Below are 27,794 nucleotides of genomic sequence, written 5' to 3' on the forward strand. Positions count from 1 at the left end.
TTCTTTCTTTTTCTTTCTTTCCTTTCTCTCCCTCTCTCTTTCCCTCCCTTCCTTCTTTATTTCAAGGTCAGTATCTTGATAAAACATAATAACAAAAAACAACAATAAAACAAAATCCAAGTCTGTATTATGTTTGAGCTAAAAGTTTCTAGAACAAATTAGTTTTCTATTCAACAGTTTAGACACATTTTGTTCTGTGTTGTTTGTTGCAATCTCCATGTAAAAGCACCCATTGCATGTCATGCCTAGGTTTCCCATTTGGAAATCCGTCTTTCTTTTCTGCTCTTACCTGCCTTCTGAGTTTTGTTTTGATGCATTTTTAGAAGTAACATTTGCTGTTGTTGCTGAACATATACATAGCAAGGATATACCAAATCAACAACTTCTATATGTACAGCTCAGTTATATCAACTATATACTTTTTAAGCTGTGCAATCATTCTCACCTGCCTGTTACAAATTAATCCTCCAAACTTAAAAAATACCACCAAAAAACAAACAACCCCTCCCCCCCCACACACACACAAAACACCACCACCATCATAACAAATCCCAACATTCCAACTCATTTCCTTCGAGTTGTAACTGACTCCTAGCTGACTCTCCAGCAAGTTTTTGGAGCAAATCATATGGGAGAAGATGGATCATCTTTCTCTCAGGGAGCCACTGGTGGATTCGAACCACCAGATATGTGTCCTTTGGGTCAGCAGCACAACTCCCTACACAGAGCTCATTGCTCTTGTCAAGCTTCCTGTCTAATCTTTCAAGTTGTCAACTTGATCCCATATAAATACAGTGAAACTTGCAAAAGTAGAACAACTGTAAAGTGGAAACCTGTCAGGTAAAGAAAACACAAACATTGTTCACTAAAAGAGTGAGAAAAAGCACTAAGACATAAGCACCCTGTCAAAGGTGGATAACTTGCGGTACCTGGAAAAGCCAGGCATCCTGTCAAGATCCAGCTCTCACCGTTTCACCATAGTTCTTCAAAGGAGCAAAATGCTCAAGGCAGACATTCGTTATTAATTACCTATTGTTTGTAATCCTTCTTTCTTAATCGCTGTGTAATAAGAAGTGGCCAGAGAGGGCCAAAAGTTCAACCCCATACCCAAGGACCCCCTTGTCCAGCCCTAACTCTAGCCCACCCTGAAGTAGCCCAGGATGGTCCCTGTGGTATGGCTAAGTGCTAACAGGCCACAAGCTGGTGGTTCCAGACAGGTACCAGACATGCAGTGACCAAGCACTTTACAGTTTGTGGCAGAGAATGCACTTCTCCCAAGGTCACACAACAGTAAAGGGTTCAGATGAGTCCTCAGTTCCCAGGCCCAACAAGCCAGTTTGAGGTCTCGGATACACATCTGCTGGCCCTGCGCTCTGGGCCCCTTCTCAGCCTATGTCCTGGGCCTGTGTCCTGCAGCGTGGAGGGCTCACTCTTGATAGCAGTGACACTCCTCGGCCAGCCCCTCACAAGCTTATTTTTCTTAATAACTTCACTTTTTTAATTAAAATGAAATCTGTGTTAACAAATTTGAAGTGCCTGAGTTAATGAGAGCAGGCTGCTGCTCGTTTAATTCCACTCTTTGTGGCTCTGGATGGATTTTCTAAATAGTTTCTGTATGCATTTTTATGGCCCCATTGAGGCAAGCTCTGGAACGAGGCCTCAGAAAACTGTGGATAATTTTATGATCATTAATAATATTTGGAGCAAAGAGAGTTTAATCATCATGCAGGGCGGATCTGCCAGGACCTTTCTGGCAGACTCTTGGAGGGTCACTTCTGAGCTGTGTTCAGGGACCCACGAGGACTTTTGGGGTATCTGGGTTACATACTCTGTTCCTCTCTTAGGAGGATGTGTGGAGAGATGGAAGGAGGACATTCAGAAGAGTGAGAAGGCCCTGGCATTTGTTAAGCCCTTATTAGGTGCTGGACTTAGTCATATCTCACAAGTGTCCCTCCCTGGGAAGAGGCACAATATGACCATTTTCCAGATGAGGAAAGCTGAGGTTTAGAGAGATGCCCTGAGCCAGGTTCAGGGGTTTATGAGAGATGGAGCCACAATTCAAGCCAGTTCCTGCAGACTTCAAAGCCCAAGTCCTGTCTTGCTGCCTCTCAGCCAGCTAATGATTAACTGGGCTCCAAACAAGTATTCCTATCTTTGATTCAAATAAAGGCCATGTTAGAGAGGCTCTGGGGAAGTAAATGCTCTGCCTGAGTAAAGCAGTAGAATGATCCCTTCATTTTAATCTTCACAAAACCTCTGGTAGGTGAGCAATAACATTCCTTTGAGAGACAAGCACACAAAGGTTCATAGAGGTTAAGTGGTTACCCAGGGACACATAGGATGTAAGGGTCTGAGGTGAGATGCAAAACCATCACCTCTGTAGAAAGAAACCACTCAACAAAAAAGTGGAGTCTGTTGGTTTCTTCTCCATTAGCCACACTAAGAGGCTTTCCCCGAGGGAAGCAAATAAGTCAGCGTTATGAGAGAGGGAGGAAGAAGTTTCTCTGGTCATAGTAAACACTGCTTGGTGCTCTAAGCTGTTGAGTCCTTGTCTGCTGTGACCCTCACAAAGCACTTGGTTAAACATCGACCTCCTCACCTCCAGGAGGGACACTGTGCACCAGAGCCACCATGTGGCCACCCGAGCTACAGAGTAACTGAGTAATTGTCCTCTTAGCTGGAGTATATATCCACATCTTCCAAAGCCCATGCCAGGCTCTGCTCCATGCTACTTGCTTTCTCACGGAGTGAAAAGCAGGACTTTGAACCAGTTCAAGTTAGGTTGGTCATAGTTAATATACAGAAACCGAAACAGACTTGAATTTGTAAAACGTGGATACACCAGAACTGAAAAGGGAAAAAGATTACAGATTGAAACCCTGGAATAGGAGACTTGAAGGAAGCATAAAGAGCCCTTTTGGGATTCTGGTGCAATAGACTGGATTTTCCCTGGTCTGTGGAGAATGGCAGATCCTCAAAATTGTGCGGTTAGGCATCACCTTCATTCGAGCTGGGCACCACTATTACTGACTCTGCCAGCCAAGATATTTTGTTGCTAGATAATAGAAATAAAAACCCTAGCAAGGCATAGATCTGTAATATTTTCTGTTCTAGTTAACATTCCAGTTCATCTACACTTTCTAAATTTGGGCCCATTCCAGTTTCATTTCATTGGTCTGAATTGGGCAGAACCAGTTTGAAGCTTTTATTGAAAGTTAAACCAGAGGTTGTAGCATTTATCCCAGATATGCTGCTACCATTGAGATGACCTGAATATCATCATCACTGCCCATAATGGGCTTAAGCCTGGTAGGAAAACTCTCCTGTTCTGTCTGTATCTTCCCTCACTGTCCTCAGGGAATCACTAGGCCAGATGGCTGAAGTCCCATTCCTGCTGATTTGCCATCTCTGATAACGGAGGGTGGAGTCTTTCTCTAAGAAGGCAGAGGTGAAGGGGTGGGGTTTGGGGAGCAAACTGATTCAGCTGCCCTGAGGCTGGCAATGGGGTACTTTAGGAAGGGGTTGGTGGGGTACTTTGGGAAAGGGGTGGTAACTGCTGACCTTGGTCTCCCTTTGTGCATCAGGGAAACAAGAGATAACAATGGATTTGGCTTTCCCTATGTAAAGAGCTAAAAACTCTGGTTTTGAGTATCATAATGGTAGATCTGGTGACATAGTGAAGAAGGCACCAGAGATATCATTGCTAATGTCAGACGAATCCTGGCTGAAAACAGAGAATTACTGCTGTTATGTGCCGTAGAGTTGCCTGTGACCCATAGTGACCCTATGTACAGCAGCCCTGAAGCTTGCCCTATCCTGAGCCAATCTCAATAATCTCAACACACCAACCCCTATTGCCCCAGTTACTATATCAATCTATCTCATCCAGGTCTTCCTCTCCTGCACTTTCCCTCCACCCTTCATGATGTCCTTCTCCAAGGACAGGTCTCTCCTGGCCACAGGCCCAAAGTATGTGAAATGGAGCCTCAAAATCCTAGCCTCTAAGGAGAAACTTGGTTTCATCCTCTCCAAAATAGACATACTTGTTTTCTTGGCCATGGTATGTTCAAGACTCTTCTCCAGCATCACAATTCGAAGACACCTATTCTTCTATCATCCTTAGTCATTGTCCAACTCTCTGATGCATAGCAAGTAATTGTGAAGACCATGGCCTGGATTAAGCATACCTTAGTCTCTGGATTGACATCATTGCTTTTCAGTACTCTTGAGAGGTCTCTGAGAGCAGATTTTCCTAACACAATTTGTCTTTTTATTTCCTTACTGCTAATGTTAAGAGTATTGATTGTTGAGCTGAATAAGCTGTAATTGTTAGCAACCTCAGTCTCTTCTTCATCTATCATGGTGCTGCCAACTGGCTAGAGGTGAGAATCTTTGTCTTCTTGATGTTGAGCTTCAATCCATTTTGAATACTATAGTCCTTGACCTTCTGCAGCAAGTGCTTCAGGTCTTCTTCAGTTTCAGCAAGCAAGGTTGTGTCATCTGCATAACGTAGGTTGTTAATGAGTCTACTTCTAATCCTGATGCCACATTCCTTCTCATAAAGCCCAGCTTCCCGAATGATCTGTTCTGCATATAGATCGAAAAGGTATGGAGATAGGATGTAACCCTGATACACTCTCTTCCTGATTTTGAAACATGCAGTGTTTTCTTGCTCTGTTAGGAGACCTGCTTCCAGGTCCAAGTATAGGTTTCACATAAGCACAATCAGGTGTTCTGGGATTCCCATTTTCCTCAAGGTTAGCCCAAATTTGTTGTGATCCACACAGTCAAATGCCTTTGCACAGTCAATGAAACACAGATAGACATTTCTCTGGTACTCTCTGCTTTCTGCCAAGATCCATCTGACATTGGCAATAATGTCCCTAGTGCTATGACCTTTTCTATATATAAGAAATTTATATTTTTGCTTTATTGGTTATGCAAAGGCATTTTAGAAGAATGGGGATCCCAGAACACTTTATCATGTGCATATGAAACATATACCTAGACCAAGAAGCTGTTGTCCAAACAGAGCAAGGGAACACTACAGGGGTTAAAATCAGGAAAAGTGTGCATCAGGATTGTATCCTTTCTCCATATTTATTCAATCTGTACACTGAGCAAACTATTTAAGAAGGTGGATTCTATAAAGGAGACCGTGGCACCTGAATAAAAGGAAGATGCACCAACAATCTGCATTATGCAGATGATACAACCTTGCATGCCAAAAGCAATGAGGGCTTGAAGTGTGTGGTGCAGAATATCAAAGAATACAGACTTCAATATTGACTGAACCTCAACACCAAGAAGACAAAAATTCCCACCACTGTACCAATAAGCAGTAGCATCATGGATGAAGAAATGGTGGAAATTGTCAATGATTTCATCTTACTTGGATCCACAATCAATACCCTGGTACCAGCAGCCAGAAGATTAGGAGGTGTACAGCATTAGGGAAGTCTGTCATCAGAGACCTCTCCAAATTTCTGAGGAGCAAGAATGGCAGTTGGAAGTCTAAGGTGCTCCTGATTCAGGTCAGGGTCTTTTCTGCCACTTGCTATGCATCTTAGGGACAATGAATAAGGATGCCAAAGAACTGAAGCCTTTGAACTGGTGTTGGAGAAAACCACTGAATGTTCAAAAGAGCAAAAATATTTGTCTTGGAGAAAATATAGCCAGAGTGCTTCTTGGAAGTAAAGATAACAAAATTTTCTCTCAAATATTTTGGGTATATTGCTAGAAGATGCTATTTCTTGGAAATAGACATCTTTCTTGGAAAGACAGAGGGTTAACAAAAGAGAGGAAGACCCACAACAAGATGAATTGACACAGTGACTGCAGCAGGAAGCTCAAGTGTGTCAAAGATGATGAGGATGGCACAGGATAGGACACGGTTCAGATATGTTGTACACAGGATTGCTATGAGTCATACCAACTGGATGGCACCTAACAACAACAGTGGGTAAGCAGTTGCACTGCCAACCCAAAAGCAGGCAATTCAAATCCACCAGCTGCTCCGTGGGAGAAAGATGGGGAATCTCCTCCTGTGTCATTTATAACCTTTGAAAGCCCACTGGAGGGTCAGGTATGAGTCAGTTCAGACTTGACACTTGACAGTTTCCAGAGAGAGAGAGAGAGAGAATGAAGGAATGAATATGAGAATCTAAAGAGAGTTTCACAGCTGACTCAAAAGTGGTGCCTCTCTGGTGATTTCAATCTACCAGTGGTTCCACGGGAGCTCCTCCAGGGTGATCTGCAGTCTCAGAAAACCTGCTGGAGGATCAGCTTTGATTTGGTTCAAACATGACTTCAGCATGGAAAGAAGTTTCAGGAGGTGAGGAGTTTTGAAAGTGAAGAAGCCCCGTGTTCTTTATTTATAAGATGGTGAGATGTTGGAGCTAAAATGTCAGAGCTGAAATCCAAAGGCCATCCATTCACAGATGAAGAGACTAAGAATTAGAGAGGAAAACTACCTGCTTGAAGTTACATGGCAAATTCACAGTAGAGACCCTGAGACAAGGTAAGGACTTGGTTTGGTTTCTCTCTAAGCCTCAGTTTACCATTTTAAAAACTGTGGTAACACCCAACTCACAAGGTCATGGTGACAATTGAGATTATGAACACACTACATTAGGCATGGCACCTAGCTCACAGCAAGTAGTGATATGAAGATATGAAAATAATGATAATGACAATTATTTCTTCTCCTATTTCTGTTCATGCTTAAGGGGAAGCTGGGAGGCAGGACCCTGGAGGAGAAGCATTCTAGCCCTAGAAGGGCCAGACCTAGATGATCCTGCAATCGAAAACAGAAGGACCAGATCCCAGCGCACAGAAGTCACCAAACACAAAGACCCAGAAGTTAAAATGAGGTCACAGCCACAAATCTGAAGCAAATGGCTGGAGTTACACACCAGAGAGGTTTGCAAATTACCCTAATGACTTGGCGACAAAGCAGCACCACATATAAGGTGACTCCCCACAAGAATGTTAATTTACACTGAAACCTGCCAAGTCTGCACGAGAGGGGACAAGGATGCATTCAGCATCTCGGGCCCAGATGCCGCCTCCCTGGCAGCCCAGGAGCCGGCAAGATGGCTGCCTCCTTGCTCGCCGACAAGCTGATCTGGTGCCAGGCTTAGTGTTAAGGTGCCACACTTCACAGTTTACAAACTATTACACAACTGCCCACTGTGGGCTTGCCTATAACCCTGAGGAGTTGGCTATGCAGTCTCTCAGCGGGTAAGTAACTTGCCAAATTTGCACAGCAAGTCCAGGGCTCTGACTTGAGCTGGGTCTCCTGACTCAGCCCTCTAGTCACAAACTCCACCCTGAGTACTCTAAGCGGCTGATGTATCACTGAGGCAGCCTGTATGTATACAAACAATGGGTAAACACAAGAGTGAGCTTATGTTCCAAAGAAGTTTTATTCAGAAAAAAACCAGATGGCAGGTAAGAATTGGTGCCTAGGCTGTACAGACAAGGTCTCTGAAGTTAGAAAGCCAGGAAAATGGTAATCTGAAGCTGAGCTGAACTTTCCTGCATCTGTAGAATGGGGAGAACAAATCCTCCTCACCAGGTGTAAGCCATGGCAGTAAAATTGTCAGAGAATCCACAGCCATGGCTTTTTCTAACTTATTGCACAAACAGAAGTGAAAACAGGGACCCAGAGAGAGAAAGAGGCTGGACACTATACAACTGGACCCCTCTGGGGAGGTTTTCCCTTCATTCCTGGCAAATGATGAGGCTCACAGTACTTGCTTAGAAATAGAGTGTGAGTGTCTGGAAGGACTGTTACAAATTCATTTTACACTTATTATGTGCTAGAGAAGAGTACTGAACAAACCATGGACCACCAGTCAAACTAACAAGTCTGTCTTGTAGAGGATAAAACCAAGTTTCTCCTTGAAGGCTAGGATTTTGAAGATCTGTCTCACATACTTTGGACACATGGCCAGGAAGGACCAGTCCTTGTTGAAGGACATCATGCTTGGAAGGGCAGAGGGACAGCACAGGAAAGGAAGACCCCAGATGAGATGGATTGACACAGTAACTGGGGTATAGGTGTATTGGAGTCAGTGAGACAGGCTCAGGTCAGGGCAGGCTTCAGAGTTGTACACAGGGTTGCTATGATTGGCAGGAGACTTGACGACACATAATAATGTACCAGACAAAGTAAGATCTGGTGCAATTAACTGCCTCTGAAAACTTGCTGTGAGGTCACCTATGAGTCAGTTTCTGACTTTATGGTATACAACAACAACACAACATGTGCCAGACAGTCTATGACCAGGAAGACCTGGTGCACTGACTGGAAGAGATTCCTATTTGTGCCCATTCCCAAGAAAAGCAATCCAAAAGAATTTGGAAATTATTAAACCATATCACTAGTATCACATGCAAGTAAAATACCTGAAGATTATCAAAAAAAGGCTGGAACAGTTCTCCAAAGAGAAGTGCTAGAAATTCAGGATGAATCCAGAAGTGACCATGGAACGAGGGGTAATACTGTTGATGTCAGATGGATCTTGGTTGAATGCAGAGAATACCAGAAGAATGTCTATTTGTGTTTTATTGACCATGAAAAGGCATTTGACTGTGTGAATCACAGTAAATTATAGCTAACATTGAGAAGAATAGGAATTCTGGAATATTTAGTCGTGATCATGTGAAACCTAGACCAAGAAGCTGTAGGCCAAACAGAGCAAGGGAGCGCTGTTGTTGCTGCTGTTGTTATTTGTCTTCAAATCACCTGCGACTCATAGCAACCCTATGCACAATAGCTCTGAACCCTGCCCTATCTTGAGCCAGTCTCTTGTCTCTAACATAGCTAAGCCCATTATCCCATTTAACTGCATGAGTCCATCTCATTCAGGGTCTCCCCCTATTGTGCTGTCCCTCTACCATTCCAACCATGACATCCTTCTCCAAAGACTGGTCCGTCCTGGCAACATGCCTGAAATGTGAGACAGAGCTTCAAAATCCCTGCCTCTAAGGAAAAACTTGGTTTCACACTCTCCAGGACAAACCTGTTTGTCCTTTTGGCAGTCCATGGAATGTTCAACACTCTTCTCCAGGACCACAGCTCAAAGGCATTGATCCTACATGGCTTAAAATAAAGAAAGGTGTGTGACAGAGATGTATCCTTTTACCATATCTTTTCATTCTGTATACCCAGCAAATCATTCAAGAAGCTGGACTTCATGAAGAAGACTACTGCACCCGGATCAGAAAGACTTTTGCATCAGGATTAGAGGAAAACTCACCAATGACCTGCATTATGCAGATGATACAACCTTGCTTGTCAAAAGAGAACTTGAACCACTTGCTGCAGAAGATCAAAGACTACAGTCTTCAATATGGATTACATGCCAATATCAAGAAGACAAAAATCTTCACCACTTGACCAGAAGGTAACATTTAGATAGTTGGAGAAAAGATTGACATTGTCAACAAGTTCATCTTGCTTTGATCCACAACCAATAAATACCCTTCACACCAACAGTCAAGAAATCAAAAGATGTACTGCATTAGGTAAATATGATGTTAAAGACATCTCTAAGAGAAGCAAGGACGTCAGTTTACGGATGTCAGCCATGGTCTTTTCATTTACTTGTTATACAACTGAAAGTTAGACAAAGACAAAGGATGACAGAAGAAGAAATGATGGCTTTGAGTTGTGGTGGTGAAGAAGAGTGTTAACTATCCCATGAACTGCCGAAAGAACAAATATGTCTTGGAGAAAGTGCAAACACAGTGCTCTTTGGAGGCAAGGATGGTGAAGGTTTGTCTCACATATTTTAGCCATGTTGTTAGTAAAAGCTGGACCTTGGAAGTAGACATCATGCTTGGAAATGTGGAGGGTTAGTTTATGAGAGCAAGACTCTCAGTGAGATGAATCGATACAGTGACTGCAGCAATGGGCTCCAGTAGAGCAGAAATGATAAGAATGACAAGGTTCATATCTGTTGTTCATAGGGTTGCAATAAGTCGTAGTCAACTCCATGGTACCTAACAACAACAAAAAAGTTTCAGAAACATTGTGGTGTAGTTGTGTTAAGTGTTAGGTTGCTAACTGAAAGGGCAAAGGGTCAAATCCATCATTGGCTCTTTGGAAGAACAGTGAGGCTGTTTCATAAAGATTTATTGCCTCAGAAACCTGATGGAGGGATGCCTAGAGCTGGGAATGACTTGACAGCAGTGGATTTACAAGCCAGATGGGAGTCTCTGGGTGGCAAAAATGATTAAACATTCAGCTCCTAATGAAAAGGTTCAAGGCTTAAATCCAGCCAGAGGCACCTCAGAAGAAAGGCCTGCCTATCTCCCTTGTGAAAGATCAAAGCACTGAAGACCTCGCAGAGCACGGGTCTACTCTCAAATGCATGAGCTCTCTAGAAGTAGGAATCCATTCAACTGCAACTAATTTCAGTTCTATGTCACCAAAGGGACTCGGAGACCAGAAAGCTTTCATCAGACATACCCAAGCCCAGGTCCTGCTCCTCCACGAACTTCCTGCTATTTACCTCACCCTCCCAGCCTCAGTTTGTTCATCTCTAAAATAGGACAGAAATTCCAGTTCCACAAGGTGAGAATTACATGAGATTTTACATGTGTGGCCCCTGGTCATGTATCTGATCAGAAGCAGCACTGGATAAAGACGTCTTCTTGACAAGCACAGGAGACAAGGTCACAATCTTCTCCTGAGTTCAGAGGCTTGTGCTCCAGGGAAGTGAGTTCCAGCTGTCACAGGCCCATGAGGTTCTATAAGTCTCCCTCCCCCAGGAGTATGAGCAAAGGTTTGCCCCTCTCTGAGCCTCAGTGTCTCCTCTGATAAGTGGGGCAGCTGGGATAAAGTGCACTACCCGACAAGGCCTGGGCAGGAGGCACACAGCGGAGTCATATCAAGAAGATGCTATGCTTTTTTTTTCTTTTACCCTGTTGGAAAAAGGTTTTGACGAGCAGAAATTTCATCTTTAGAAAGTCCCATTCATCAATTTTATCCTCTCCAGATTGTGCATTTCTGGCTTTATGTGTCAGCCTCTTTAGACCATAGACTAGGCCTTCTAAGCTTGGTCCCAGTTTGTCTCTTATTAATTTTATGGTCTGGGACTTTACTGCCAGGTCTCTGATGCACCTTGAGTTGATTTTTGTGTATGATGTGAGATGTAATCCTGTTTCAGCTTTCTGTAGGTAGCAGTCTAGTTATTCCAGCACTATTTGTTGAAGAGGTTGGTATTTGATAGGTTTTATATCCTTGTGGAATATCAGTTGACCATAGATAGCTGGGTCCATTTCTAGGTTCTTGATTCTGTTCCATTGGTCCATGTATTTGTCACTGTATCAGTACCATGCTGTTTGGTAACTACCACTGTGTAGTAGTTTGTGAGGTCAGTGAATGCTGTGTCTCCTACTTCAGTTTTGGTTTTCAGAAGTGCTTTGCTTATTCTGGGTCTCTTTCCTATCCAAACAAACTTGGCAATTTTCCTTAAATCTCCTAAAAAAAATTAATTCGGTATCTGGATTGGGATGGTATTGAACATGTAGATTGCTTTTGGCAGGGCTATCATTTTCACAATATTGAGTCTTCCGTCTATGAACAGGGAACCTACTGACTTGGAACAAACATTTGGCAATACCGTCTCAGACAGGGGGTCTCAAAACAAAAGTTTACAGAACACTCTTGGGCCTCCAGAAGAAAAAGACTGATAACCCAATTACAAAATGGCAAAAGACATGGAAAGACATGTGTTTCACAGAGGAAGACATTCAGATGACACTGACACATGAAGAAATGCTCCCAATCACTGGCAATAAGAGAGATGCAAATCAAAAGCACAATGAGATACCATCTCACCCCAGTAGCAGTGGCAAAATTTATCAGGGCAGCAAGCAATAAATGTTGGAGAGGATGTGGCAAGATAGAAACTCACACATTGTTGATGGGTTTGTAAAATGGTATAACCACTGTGGAAGGCAGTTTGGTGTTTCCTCAAAAAGTTGAACACAGAAACTCCGTATGGCCCAGCTATTCCACTACTAGGAATATACCTCAAAGAAATCAGAGACACAAACAGAGATATGTACACCAACGTTATTTACTATCACAGAACATGGAAATAGCCCAAATGTCCAACCATAATTGAATGGATTGAGAAGTTCTGGGACATTCATGCAATGGAGTACTATACAGCACTCAGAAGCAACAATTTCTGGGTTTTTAAACATTTTATACTGATTTATTTACAAAGTCTGAATATATTGTTTTTCACAAAAGATCCTTCCCATTTCCTTCACCCCCTCATTCACTGAATTGTGCAACCCTATAATTAACACCCCACACCCTCTGCTTCCACCTCCCCTTCACTTTGGATCGTCACACTCATCCTACAATAATGGTTTTATACAGCATTTATCTTTGTGGGACTGAGTTAGTTCACTCAGGTGATACTCCTCAGTCCCTCCCAAGTTAGGTAGTAATTTACAAAATCAAGAAGCAATAATTTTGAAAAACACTACTTAACTTGGGAAAGACTGGAGAGCATTTTGTTGAGTGAACTAACTCAGTCTCAAAAGGACAAGTACTGCATAAAACCACTATTGTAAAACTAGAAGGGTAACTGGTAAAACATGCATGGGTACCCAAGTGGAGGAGGGTGGGAGCAGAAAAGTGAGGATGGGTAGGGGTAAAACCATAGGTTTGTACACTTTGGTGGGTGGAGGGAGGGGATGAAGGAAATGGGAAAGATCAGCTGGGTCCTGAAAAGACAGAGTTAATATGGGCACAATCCAATGGTGATTAATTTTATGAAACATAATGCATGAGAAAGACTGTATGATACATAATGTGAATGAAGAATAGTGTGAAACACAATGTATATGAACTTTGTTGTAAGTATCAATAGAAAAGAAAAAATGGTAATGTGATAGAATTGAATTATTATTATTATTATGAAAGAAGATTATGCTTCTGCTTCTTTTGTCTAAAGAAGGTGAGGGGCACATTCAACCACAAGCAGCAGGAATGATGCTGAGTTTGTGTCTTCCTGCCTCTCTCATCACTCGGATTTCCTTCCTCACAAACTCCTGACCACCAACTGGAAGCGGGGATTTCTGAAAGAAGAGAAGTAAGAAGGTGGGCAGTCCTCATAGCCGGCTAGCAGGAGGGACACTCTGACACCCACAGCTTTGCCTGGATCTCTGGGGCATCTTTGCTGTCAGGGGGCCTGTAACCACAATAGGGCCTCCAGGCTGCAATTCTGATGTTCAAGGCCTCATGTCAGGCTGATGGCTGCCTGCAGTCCCTAATCCCAGACTGCAAGAACCCTATAAATTCCTCTTTAATGTGAACCTAGGTTTATTGGGATGTGGTTTAGTGAAACCTGAGCTGGCTCACCTTAGAATGGTGCCACAAAGAAGAGTGATCCCATGGCTCTGTTCTGTCCATGGGCAGGAAGTAGGAAGCCCAGGGCTGGTTACACATCAATGCCCAGGGACATATGTGCATAAACACATTCACACATGCTTGTTATACAAAATTAGAAATGTACCTACGCGTCAGTTAGAGACAGTTATCACCTGTAAAACTGCAAAACAGAGGGAGCTACAGCATGACACAGAAACCTCTGGTGCTTCTCTATGTATGTTGCTGTGATTGTTGTTTTTGTTATGTGCCGTCGAGTAGCCTGCAACTCATAGCGACCCTATGTACAACAGCCTTAAACCCTGCTCTGTCTTGTGCCAATTACACTGTCTCTGACACATGTACCCCCATTATCCCAGTCACTGAATCAATCCATCTCATCAAAGGTTTTCTCTTTCACTGTCCCTTCACTCTCCCAAGCATCACGACCCTGTCTAAGGATTGGTCCTGACTTGCAACATGTCCAAAGTATGTCAGACAAAGCTTCAGAGCCCTTGCTTCCAATGAACAGCTTAGCTTCACCCTCTCCAGGAAGAATTTGTTTGTTCTCCTAGCATCTGTTATGATGCCACCAATTGGCCCAGAGGTGAGAATCTTTGTTTTCTTGACTTTGAGCTTCAATCTATATTAAAGCTGAAGTCCTTGACCTTCTGTAGCAAATGCTTCAGGTTCTCCTTAGTTTCAGCAGAGTCACTGTACCAAAAGGAATTGAAGAATTTAATAAAACAACGTATGAGCAAGAGCCTGTGGTGATGAAGGAAGAAGTTTAAGCTGCTCTGAAAGAACTGGCAAAAAATAAGGCCCAAGTAATTGATCACATACCAACTGACATATTTCAACAAACAGTCACTGCCCTGGATGTGCTCACCAAGTTGTGGCAAGAAATCTGGAGGACAATCACCTGACCAACTAACTAGAAGATATCTATATTTGTTCCCATTCCAAAGAAAGGTGACCCAACAGAGTGCAGAAATTATTGAACAATATCATTGATTTCACATGCAAGCAAGATTCTGCTGAAAATTATCCAAAACTGACTGTAGCAGCACATCAACAGAGAACAGCCAGAAGTCCAGGCTGGGTTTCAAAAGGCAGTGGTACTAGGGATATTCTAGCTAATGTCAGATGGATCTTGGCTGAAAGCAGAGAGTACCAGAGGAATGTCTATCTTTGTTTCATTGACTGTGCAAAGACATTTGACTGTGTGGATCACAACAAACTGTGACTGACTCTGAGAAGAATGAGAATCACAGAACACTTGATTGTGCTTTTGCGAAGCTGATACTTGGACCAGGAGGCAGTCTTCAGAAAAGAGGAAGGAAATACTGCATGGTTCTAAACTGTACGCCAGGGATGTGTCCTTCTCCTTACCTTTTCAATCTGTATGTGGAACAGATTATCTGGGAGACTGGGCTCTATGAGGACAAATGTGGCATCAGGACTGGAGGTAAAATCATCAACAATCTGCATTATGCAGATGACACAGCCTCTCTGTGTATACAGATACACATATCTATATGTATCACTATCAATCAGGAAATAAAAGACGAATTACATTGGGGAAGTCTGCTGTCAGGGACCTCTTCAAAGTGCTCTAGAGCAATGCTATCAGTCCAGGGACTAAAGTGTGCCTGATGCATGGTCTTTCCAATTACTTGCTAGGAGCTGGACAATGACTAAAGTAGACAGAATTGACGCCTTTGAGCTGTGGTGCTGGAGAAGAGTCTTGAACATACCATGGATTGCCAAGAGCACAAATAGGTCTCTCCTGGAGTGGATAAAACCAAGTTTGTCCTTGGAGGCAAGGATTTTGAAGCTCTGTCACACATACTTTGGGCATGTGACCAGGAGGGACCAGTTCTCGGAGAGGGACATCATGCTTGGAAGGGTGACAGGACAGTGCAGGAGAGAAACACCCTGGATGAGGTGAATTGATACAGTAACTGGAGGCAATGGGGGTAGGTGTGCCTGAGTCAGTGAGACTGGCTCAGGACAGGGCAAGATTCAGAGCTATTGTACATAGGGTTGCTGTGAGTCACAGAAACAGCAACAACATCTAGAAACATATGTGACAAAAAGACTGGGTGGTGTAGATTGTTAAGCTGCTAGCTGAGAGACTGGAGGGTTTCAAGTCTACCAGAGGCACATTGGAAGAAAGGCCTGGTGATCTACTTCCCCCAAATCTCAGCCACTGAAAGCCCTGTGTAGCACAGCTCTACTCTGACACACATGGGTTGCCATCAGTTGGAATTGGCCCCAAAGCAACTGGTTTTGGTTATACACTTTTTCCAGAGTCTGGTAACCTCTCAGCCCCAAATCCATCCCATGTAACAAAACAGCATGAATAACAAAGGTCATAAAGGTGTGTGTCAAGCACAACAGGAGGATCTTTCCAAGCCAGAATACTATTCCTAACCCCATTTTCCAGATGGAGCTGGGAGAACAAGTGGCATGCCCAGGGCCCTGTAGCTGGTGAGGGATGGAGTCAGTGTGCAGCCCCAGTTCTATCAGACGTGGCAGGCAGTCCTGACCCCTATGCATTCCACATCACTGTGGATTTAGAGTAATTCCGCTAAGTGTTACCTTGGTATCAATTCCCTATTGTCACCTCCCAACTACAAAGATTACCACTCACTTTCCTAACAGCATCTAATCTATTAAATCCCTTTTGGACTTCTGAAATCTAGTCGCTGCATTCTTGTTATACAGCATTATGTCAGATCTAAGCCATAGTTGATTCTCCCACGGGTTTTCAGAGGTAGTAAAGCAATGGAGAGTGTCTCTCTCTCTCCCACGGAATGCCTGGTGGATTAGAGCTGTGGGTCTTTAAGCTGGCAGTACAACTCCTTACCAGTAAACCACCAGAGCTCCTTACTATATTCTTAGGTTTTAAAATTTCCATTCTATCAACTTTTAATTTGTTTCAGCTCTGCACTAAAATTCCTCATCAGTCATCTATTTTCTTGAACATATGCTAATGGAAAGGTCAGTGATTCAAATTCACCAGTGATTTAATGGTAGAAAGATGAGCAGTCTCCTCCCATAAAGATTTGCAAGCTCAGAAATCCAATGGAAGATCGCTATGGCCCAGAATCAGTAGCAATGAATGGGGTTTGTTTTGGTATTAACCACAGAATTGGAGGTAGACTCATCAAAAATTTGTGTTATGTAGATGACACAACCCTGCTTGCTGAAACTGGGGAGGACCTGAAGCACTTGCTGCAGAGGGTCCAGGACTAAAACCTTCAGTATGGATTGAAGCTCAACATCAAGAAAAGAAAATTCTCACCTCTGGGCCGATTGGCAGCATCATGATAGATGGTGAAGAGATTGAGATTGTTGACAGCTTCAGTTTGTTTGGCTCTACAATCAATACTTTTGGTACCAGCAGCCAGGAAATTAAAAGACGAATTGTATTGTGAAAATCTGCTGTCAGAGACCTCTCCAAAGTACTGAAGAGCAACAATGTCAGTCTGGAAACTAAGCTGCTCCTTGAAGACAAGGATTCTGAAGCTTTCTCTGACATACTTTGGACATATTGTAAGGCAGGAGCAGTTCTTGGAGAGGTATGTCATGCTTGAGAGGGTGGAAGGACAGCACAGGAGAAAGATGAGATGGATTGTTTTAGTGACTGGGATAATGGGGGTAGGTGTGTCAGAGACAATAAGATTGGCCAGGGATAGAGCAGGGTTTAGGACTGTTGTACACAGGTTGCTATGAGTCTCAGGTGACTCCATGCCACATAACAACAACAACAATAACAATAACAACAATAACATGTTAAAGCCCATGTCGAATAACTCTAATATTTGAACCACTGTGAGTTGGGTTTAGGGAGCTCTGGTGGCTTAATTGATAAGGAGTTGCACTGCCAACACAAAGGTACACAGTTCAAAATCACCAGCTTCTTCAGGGGATAAGGATGGGCAGTCTCCTCTAATGTGATTTACAGCCTCTGAAAAATCCATGGGAGCGTCAGGAATTAGTCAGTTCGGACTCTACAACAATGAGGTACTGTTTTATTTTGATTTGGTTTTGATCAAAGTTTTTCCTCTTTCATGCTGCTATCTCCTGGTATGGCTGGTAAAATATTAAGGAATGGCCAAAACAATATATGAAAATCAAGATGCTCTGATCTTTCTCCAGAGAGACTGCTGCTGCTTCCTGAGAGGACTTGAAAGAGGAGAGAAATCATCTTACTCCAGGCTGGGTTTTACCTGTGACTGAGCTTCTGTCTTTATAGTCTGCCCTCTTTCTGGTTCATCCTTTCTCCCACACTGTTGCTTTTCAGAAGCCCCACTTGAAAGTGGGCGGGGGGTGCCAACTCTCCTCCTCCTTAACTGACCTTGAACTTCAGCATTTGTCTGCTCAGCACTGGAGGCTGCTGAAAGCTAAACTGAGCTTCTCAACCTCTTAGCTGCCATGCTCTGGTGATTTCTTATTCTGTGCTGCTTAAAATCAGCGAAGGCCTTGGAAGTAAAAGCAACACTGAAAGCTGGGCTTGGGTTTTGACACTGCCTGTCTCGCTGGGATCTTGGCTCCTTAAATCCTGCCTATCTCTGTAGTCTTAAACTCTAATTTTTGTCTCCTCGGAATCACAAGGCTGCAGAAAAACCTGCTCAGGTCTGGCTCTTGTCTGTACATCACTTACAAACAGGCCAAATTCTGAAGGGAAGCAGCAGCAGTCAGATCACCTGGTCTGTTACCTTTTCTTCCAGAACCTTGGTCTTTTGACTTCTGGTTGTCTTTCAATTCTTGTATATGGAGTCACAGAATCAAAGAATACTAAAAATGTTGAAGATTTTATTACCTTCTCTCCAAAAGATTATGTCCATTTTTAACAGTAGCAGTATAGAAAAGTACCTGTTTTCCCAATCTCTGGCTATACTAATATTCTCTCTCTCTCTCTCTCTCTCTCTCTCTCTCTCTCTCTCTCTCTCTCTCTCTCACACACACACACACACACACACACACACACACACACCAGTTCATTTATCAGCTCAGAATCATATATAAGAATAGAAGATTCTTATGTGCTCATGTGAAACCTATATAATAAAGACCAAGAAGCAGTTGTCCAAACAGATGTGGGAACACAGCATGGTTTAAAAATTAGGAAAACTGTGTCTCAGGGTTGTATTCTTTACCCATACCTATCCAATTTATAGGCTGAGCAAATCATGCAAGAAGCTGAATTTTATGAGGAAAAATGTGGCATCAGGATGGGAGGAAAGCTCATCAACAACCTGTGTTATACAGATGACACATCTTGCTTGCAGAAAGTGAATACGACTTGGAGCACTTATTGCAGAAGATCAAAGACTACAGCCTTCAACATGCGTTAGATCTCAACATACAAAAGCAAAAATCCTCACCACTGGGGTAATACATAACATCACGATAGACGGAAAAAGATCCAGGCTGTTAATTATTTCATTTTACTACAATTCACAGTCAGCATCCATGGTAGGGGCAGAAAAAAAAAGACACGGTACGGAAAAAAAAATTGGCTATCCAGGACCTCTCTGAAGTGCTAAAAAGCAAGGATGTCCGTTTAAAGATTAAGGTGCACCTAATCCAAGCCACAGTATTTTCAATTGCTTCCTATGCATCTGAAAGTAGGACAATGAATAAGGAAGACTGCGGAAGAAGTGATGCCTTTGACTTATAATGTTCATGTAAACTCCTGAATATCTCATGGACTTCCAAAACAACAACAACAACAACAATAACAACAAAAAGTGTGTCTTTAAGTGCAAAAGCAGAGTGCTCCCTAGAGGCACAAATGATGAAACTTCCTCTCCCTTATTTTGGGTATATTTTCAAGAGGAACTAGACTTACGAGAGATACTCCATTCTGGGAAAGGTAGAGGTCAGTGAGAGAAAGGAAGACCCTCCATGATATAAGTGGACCAGGAGAAACAGACATGCCTAGTGGCACGGTGGGTAAGTGGTTAAGTGACTGCAATCTTTATAATAACAGATCACCAGACTTTTTCTCCTGTGGAGCCACTGGGTAGGTTCAAACCACCAACCTTTCAGTTAGCAGTCAACCACTTAACCACTGTGCCACCGGGGAATATCCATATCTCATGGCCTTCAAGGTGATTCTGATGCCTAGCTGACCCTCCAGTAGGAGGTTGTAAATCACATGGGAGAAGACTGTTCATCTTTTTCCTCAGGTGCAGCTGGTGGATTCGAATTAGCAGAGAAGCCTGATCTTAGAGTTAGCAGTGCAGTCAGAGCTCATTCTTCCTAAACCCATCCATTCCCCATTTATCCTCAGACAAAAAGAAGAATGCGCATCACCCCTTGTTGAATATGTTAGACAAAAGATGCAAGCAATTGCTAATGTCTAGTTGTTATGGACTAGTGAGTAGGAACCAACTTCTAGCGGACTCTCTAGCAGATTTTCAGAGGCTGTAAATCACACAGGAAGAGACTTCCCACTGTTCTCCTATGGAGCAGCTGGTGGGTTCGAACCTCGGGGTTTTGGGATGGCAGTGCAACTCCTTAACTCTTAGTTTTATTTTTATATACATGCATCATAAGACATCTTGTTGTTGTTGTTGTTGTTGATGATGATGTTATGTGCCATTGAGTAATTTGTGACTCAAAGCAGCCCTATGAGTCAATCTATGTCAACCTGACTGTCTCTGACACACCTACCCCATTACCCCAGTCACTGAATCAGTCCATTTCTTCAAGGGTTTTCCTCTCTTACGCTGTCCCTCCACCCTCCTAAGCATGATGTCCCTCTCCAAGGACTGGTCCCACTTGCAACATGTCTAAAGTATGTCAGACAAAGCTTTAGTACCTTTGCCTCCAAAGAGCAGCCTGGTCTTACCCTCTCCAGGAAGAATCTGTTTACTCTCTTAGCAGTCCATGGTATATTCGATACTCTTCTCCAGCACCACAGCTCAAAGGCATCAATTCTCCTTCTATCATCCCTAGTTATTGTACAGCTTTTGGACACACAGCAAGTAATTGCAAAGAACATGGCATGGATCAGGTGCATCTTAGTCTCCAGACTGACATCGTTGCTCTTCAGTACTTTGGAGAGGTCTCTGACAGCAGACTTTCCCAGTACAATTCGTCTTTTAATTTCCTGGCTGCTGGTACCAAGAGTGTTGATAGTGGAGCCAAGCAAATTGAAGCTGTTAACAATCTCAATTTCTTCACCATCTATCATGATGCTGCCAATCAGCCCAATGGTGATAATCTTTGTTTTCTTGATGTTGAGCTTCAATCCATATTGAAGGCTGCAGTCCTTAATCTTCTGCAGCAAGTGTTTCAGATCCTCCTCCTTTCAACAAGCAGGGTTGTGTCATCTGCATAACACAGACTGCTGATGAGTCTTCCTCCAATCCTGATGCCACATTTCTCCTCATAGAGCCCAGTCCCCTGGATGATCTGTTCTGCATATTTACCAATGAGTTTAATTTGTTACTGATTATTCTCAAGTTGATTTTCACTCATGCAGATCCCATGTAATCCATGTATGCTGAGTGGGCCTTTTCAGGGGGTTCCAAGGCTGTGAGTTTTTTAAGAGATTATTAGACCTGTCTTTGGAGGCTCCTCAGGGTTGGTCTGAACAGCCAGAATGTTGGTTAGTAGTCAAGCTATTAGCCATCTGCATCACCCAGGAACTCCATCAAGGTTTTAATTACAGGGAAATATTTAAAATAATCATCTTCAATGAAAAGAGCAAGAACCAAAATTGTATACATAGTAAAGTAACTTGCATAGTCAAAAAGTGGAAAATCAACACATCGTGTGTTAAGAAATCATTCATGCACTAAACACACGTCTGCTGGATGCCAGGACTATTTGAGGCATAAAAATATGGTGGTAAATGAGACAGGAAAAATCTCAATTCTTGTGACACAGACATTTTGATAAGGCAGAAGATTATTTCAAAATAGATGAATATATACAGAACCAGGTGGCGATAAATGCTGTGAATCAGAACAAAGTCAGTGGAGGGAGATGATGGTAGTTCAGAAAGGCGTCACCCAGGGGTGACATCTGAGCCAGAGTGACAGTGACAGGAAGAGCATTCCAGATAGAAGGAACAGCAAGCACAAAGGCACTGGACAGGTGTGTTCTCCAGGGCAGGAACACGAGGAAGGCAGGTGAGGCTGGACTCCAGTAATCAAGGGTGAGGGGGGTGGACAATGGGGCCACGAGGAAGCAGGGGCTGGTCTGTGTGCCATTGTGAGGATGCTGGGTTTCAGTCAAGGATGGCAGGAGTAAAAGTGTGGAGGATGGCAGTAAGGAGCAACCAGACCTGATTTACCACATGCAGTGATGTCAGAATTTTGTCTTATAAAAACACTGAAAAAAGAAAAAAGTCGATGCATAAAAGGCAGTGATTTTAGGATGAGGACTGTGTTATGGATTTAATAATATACCCCCCAAATGCATGTCAACGTGGCTAGGCCATCCTTCTCAGTGTTATGTAATTAACCTCCATTCTGGGATTTGGTGTAATTATCCAATGTCTTGTAAATCCTAACTTCCATAGTGCTAAGGAGGCAGGATTAGAGGCAGTTACGACAATGAGACAGGATACAATCTACAGGATTAAATTGTACCTTGGCATCTCTTTGAGATTAAATAAGAGAGCAGTGGGACCTGACTAACACCAAGAATGAAGAACCGTGCGTGGGGTGTGTCCTGTGGATCTGGGGTTGTGATCTGAGAATCTCCTAGACACAAAGAAACAGAGAGATTTCCAAGGGATACCAGACCCACAGATGTTCAACAGAGATAAAAATTTCCCCAGAGTTGACGGGGAGAGTAAGCCTTCCCTGTGTTTGAACTTCTAATTTTCTAAAGTGTAAGAGAATAAATTCATTTGTTAAAGCCATCCACTTACTGTATTTCTAGCAGCATTAGTTAACCAAGTATTTTTACTCTGTGTGTCTACAGGGTGTATGTGTGTGTGTGTGTTGTTGTTGTTGTTGTTGAATGCTGTCATAGCCAATCTCTGCCAGGGCAGGGGCACTATGGGGCACTCACTGTGCTGGCCCTCATGACAGCTTTGGAGGAGAGAGGAGTTCATGTGGGATACGGGGTCTGACAGGAGATGCACACACCACCCAACACCTCCTCAGGACCCTCAGCTTCCTCTTTCCCAGGGCTGAGTCTTCATCCATCTCTGTCCCCTCTTCTCTCCTATCCCATCCCAGTCTCAATGCCTCCCCAGTGTCTCTAGCGACTTCCCTGGGAAAAGATTTTCTGACACCAGGGGTCCTCAGGTACACAGAGATTGAGTTGAAAGAGGAGGACAAAGTCCAAGGAGCTGGAAGAAGAAAATATTGAACATGTTCAGCAGATTTAACATCTTCTAGATCTGCCAAGAGAATAAACAGATTTGTCCTGGAGAGGGTGAAACAAGGTTGCTCCTTGGAGGCAAGGATTTTGAGGCTCCATCTTACATACTTTGGCCATATTACCAGGAAAGATCAGTCCTTGGAAAAGGACATCATGCTTGGAAGGGTAGAAGTTCAGTGTAGAAAAGGAAGATTGTGGATGAGATTGATTGACAGAGACAATGGGGTCAGGTATGTCAGAGACAGTGAGGTTAGCTCAGGACAGGGCAAGGTTCACAGTCACAGCCCATACGATTGCTATGAGTCATAGTCGACTCAACAGCACACACCAGCACCATGCCAACACCACAGCAGAACTGGGTCAAAGTCAAAGTCATTGCCATAGACTTGACATTAACTCATAGATGACCATCCAATGAGTTGTCGAAGCTGTAAATCACACAGGTGGAGATTGCCCACCAAGTAGATGACGGGTTTGAACCACCAGAGGCTTGGCTTTAGGTCAGCAGTGCAACGCCCTACACCAGCGCTCCTTACAACCGCTGCAGGAATGAACTGTACTAAATGCAAACAAAGAAAATATCTATTTTAAAATCTGCCAAATTGTAAAATATTTTGTATTGTTTTTATAATTAAAACACTATGGAAATAAACCCTAATCCTTGAGAATAAATCAAAAAGAGCAGAACAAACGATTTCAAAGGGCTGCTCCAGAAGACAAGGCACAGTATTAAATGAGCAAATATCCTGGGGTTAGAAAATCAAGAGGTTAGAATACATTCAGCACTTCTCAAGATGAAAGAACTGAAGAAAAGAATTCAAGTCTGAAGTTTCAGTACTAAAGAAATCTATGAGAAAATAATAAATGACACTTGAAGTATCAAAAATAGGCAGAAGGCAATAAAATAACACAGAATCATTTTATAAAAGAGAGGTGGTCAAAACAGAACCATTTTAAGAGGTAGGATATGACCAAAAGCCAATGATACTAAAGGAAGAAGTCCAAGCTGTGATGAATGCATAAGAAAAAAAAGGGAAAAAAAAGTCACAGAATTAATAGAATACCAAGTGAAGTATTTTAGGGAAATCAATGCAACCCTGGATATGTTCATTTGTTTACACCAAGCAACTTGGAAGATAGTTTCACAAGCAACAGACTAAAAGACAACCATAAATTTAAAAAAAAGTAACTTAAAAGAATATTAAAAATATCAAACAATATCATTAATTTCACATGCAAGTAAAATCTTGCTTAAGATTTTTTTTAAACGGTTGGAACACTATATTAATAGGAATCTTCCAGAAATACAATTTGGATTCAGGAGAGGCCATGGAATGGGGACATCAGATGGCTCTTGAATGAGAGCAGAAAATACCTTAGAGATGTCTATTTTTGTTTTGTTGACTATGTAAAGGCATTCAACTGTGTGAATCAGAATAAATTATGGGTAATATTGAGAAGAATGGTTTTCTGCTAATGTGGAACTTGTACATGAACAAAGAAGTAGTCTTAAATAGAACTAGAGTGTCCTATATGGTTTAAAATCAGAAAAGGTAAGTCTCAATGTTGTATTCGTTTACCATATCTATCCAATCTGTATGCTAAGCAAACAATCCAAGAAGCTAGATTATATGAAGAAGAAAATGACATTAGGGTTGAAGGAGGATCCAGTAACAGTTTTTATTATGCAGATGACAAAGCCTCACCTGCTTAAAGTCAGGAAGTCTTGAAGCACAACTGAGGAAGATCAAAGACTAGAGCCTTCAGTATGAATTACAACTCGAGATCAAGAAAACAAAAAAAATCCTCATCACTGGCCCAAGAGACAACATCATGATAGCTGGAGAGAAAACTGATGTTGTTGCAATTTTCATTTTACTTGAATTCACAATCAACATTCACAGATACAACACTCAAGAAATCAAACAAACTTATTGTAGTTGGCAAATCTTCTGTCAAAGACCTCTTTAAGGTGTTAAAGAGTAAAGATGTCAGTTTAAAAACTAAAGTGAGCCTGACCCAAGCCCCAGTATTTTCAATTGCTTCATATGCATGTGAAAGACAGTAAATAAGGAAGACTGAGGAAGAATGGATGTCTTTGAATTGTGGCATTGGCAAAGAGAACTGAAAATGCCATGGATTGCCAAGTAAACAAGAAGGTTGGAAGAAATGTAGCCAGAGTTCTCCTTAGAAGTATAAATTGTGAGACTCTGTCTCACATAATTTAGGCATATTGTCAAGAGAGGCCAGTCCTTGGAAAAGGACATCATGATCAGAAAGGTAGAAGGGTCTGCAAGGGAGGGAACATCTCTTAACAAGATGGATCAGCACAGCGATTGTAACAATGAGTTTAAGCACAGCAGAAACGGTGAGATGTTGTAGAATAGGACATGGTTTTAATTTATTGAACATAATGTCACTATAAGCAGGTGTCATATTAATGGCACCTAAGCTCTGGTGGCCTGTTGTTGTTGCTGCTATATGCCATCATAGTGACCTTATGTACAACAGCTGTGAGCCCTGACTTGGACACACCTACCCCCACTGCCCAAGTCACTGTATCAATCCATCTCATCCAGGGTCTTCCTCTCTTGTGCTGTCCCTCCACCCTTCCGAGCATAATGTCTTCTCCAAGGATTGGTCCCTTCTCAATATGTGCTCAAAATATGTTAGACAGAGCTTCAAATCCTAGCCTCCAAGGAGAAACTTGGTTTTACCCTCTCCAAGATAGATCTATTTGTTTTCTTGGTGGTCCACAGTATATTCAAAACTCTTCTCCAGCATCACAACTCAAAGGCATTAATTCTTTTTCTGTCATCCTTAGCCATTTTACAGCTCTCTGATGTACAGCCCATGGCCTGGATCATGTGTACCTTAGTCTGAAGACTGACAACATTGATTCTCAGTACCCTAGAGAGGTTCCTGTCAGCAGATTTACCTAATGTAATCAATTTTTTTATTTCCTGACTGCTGGTGCCAAAAGTGTTTGTGGAGCTGAGCAAGCTGTAATTGTTAACAACCTCAATCTCTTCTCCATCCATCATGATGTTGCCAATCGGCCTACTGGTGAGAATCTCTGTCTTCTTGAAGTTGTGCTGCAATCCATATTGAAGACTACATTTCTTGACCTTTGAAGCAAATGCTTCAGGTCCTCTTCAGTTTCAGCAAACAAGGTTGTGTCATCTGCCTAAAGTAGGTTGTTGATGCCACATTCCTCCTCATAAAACCCTACTTCCCGAATGCTCTGTTCTGCACATAGATTGAAAAGGTATGGCAACAGGATGCATCCCTGACATACTCCATTCCTGATTTTGAACCATGTAGTGTTTCCCTGCTCTGTTCCGAGGACTGCTTCCTGGTTCAAGTATAGGTTTTGCATAAGCACAATCAAGTGTTCTGGGATAACCATTCTCTTCATGGTTAACCACAATTTGTTGTGATCCACACAGTCAAATGCCTTTGTGTAGTCGATGAAACATAATCATCCCTCTGATACTCTTTGCTTTCTGCCAAGATCCATTTGACATTGGCAATACTGTCTCTAGTGCCACAACTTCTTGTAAACCCAGCTTGTATTTCTGCTAGCCCTTTGTCAATGTACTGCTCCAACTGTTTATAGATAATCTTCAGCAGGACATTGCTTATATGTGATACAAATGATACTGCACTATAATTTCTACACTCCATTGGGTCACCTTTTTTTGGAATGAGAATAAATTTGTATCTCTTTCAGTAAGTTGGGCAGATCCTTCAGCTTTCCTGACACAACTTGGTGAGCACATTCAGGCAGCATCTGTTTGATGAAATATATCAATTGTCATTCCATCAATTCCTGGGGCTTTATCTGGTGGCCTAGTAGTAAGAAACTGCACTGCAATTCCAAAGGTACACAGTTCAAATCCACTAACTGCTCCTTGGAAGAAACATGGATAATCTCCTCCTGTGCAATGAACTGCCTCTGAAAACCTTCCAGAGGTTCAGTTATAGGTCAGTTCTGACTCAATGGTACACAACAAGAACAACAGTGCTATAGGAAAAGCTCAGGTAGTACAGTGGTTACACAATAGTCAATGTGTCGCATGGCTAACCAAAAGTCAGCTGTTCAAATCTACCAGCTACACTGAAGGAGAAAGATGGACAATCTTCCCGTACATATTTACAGCCTGGGAAATGAGATGGAGCACCACTGTGAGTGACGCTCTTGATGGCAGCAGGTTTTAAAGCTGTAGGAAGGAGCTCTGTAGTACAATGGTGAACCAGAGTGTCAGTGATTCAAACCCACCAGTAGTTCCATAAGAGGAAAGACCTGGCAATATGCTATCCTAAATATTTGTTGTCATGTGATGTCAAGTCAAGTTCAATTACTATCCACTTCATAAGACTACAGAACTTCCTAGGGGCTTTCGGGGCACAGTCCACATCAAGTTGCGCTGCCGACTCAAAAGCCACACCGCTCTGGTGGCTCATCTCCACTAGTGACCCTGAGGGAGAAAGACAGGCAGTCTCCTCCCTTGCAATTTACAGCCTCCAAAAACCCACCAGAGGGTCAGCTATGAGCTGCTTCCAACTCTAGAGCAAAAAGTTCCAGGGTTGGTTGGTTTGTTTTCAGTACGTCAGAGATTGATGTAGGCCAGATATCACGCTTGAGAGAGTAAATAGTGAAAGAGAGAACAACGGGTTTAAGCAATCATGGAGATGGTGCAGGGTTTGGTTTTGTCATACATGGGGCTCCTATGAGTCAGAGCCAAAGTGGGCAGCACCTAACATGAGTGAGAATCCACAGAAGGCCTGTAGGAGTTCCTGAGTGAAGCAAATCGCTAAGCCCTTGATTATTAGCTAAAAGGTTTGACCCATTTAGAGGTGCTTTTTAGGAGGCAGGCCAGACAACCTACATTATAGCCTTGAAAACCCTATAGAATTCTCGTCTACACACTTGAGGTCACTATAAGTTGACTTTGATTATATAGCAACTCAGAACAACAACTCAGGGCTTTGGGAAGGGGGTGGTCTAAGAAATGCACCCTGACATCCTCCA

General features: G+C 42.7%; 1 protein-coding gene and 1 pseudogene across 1 annotated transcript in view; one reads left to right on the forward strand and one right to left on the reverse strand.

Annotated features, from left to right (window-relative positions):
• GLIS1 (GLIS family zinc finger 1) overlaps nucleotides 1–27,794 on the reverse strand; it is a 429,609-nt gene that overhangs the window by 145,455 nt on the left and 256,360 nt on the right. The window lies entirely within an intron of this gene.
• LOC102851733 overlaps nucleotides 7,095–27,794 on the forward strand; it is a 185,595-nt pseudogene continuing 164,895 nt past the window's right edge.

This window comes from Elephantulus edwardii, unplaced genomic scaffold (assembly GCF_000299155.1).
Source record: "Elephantulus edwardii isolate Elephantulus edwardi_28Jun2011 unplaced genomic scaffold, EleEdw1.0 scaffold00005, whole genome shotgun sequence".
Lineage (NCBI taxonomy): Eukaryota > Metazoa > Chordata > Mammalia > Macroscelidea > Macroscelididae > Elephantulus > Elephantulus edwardii.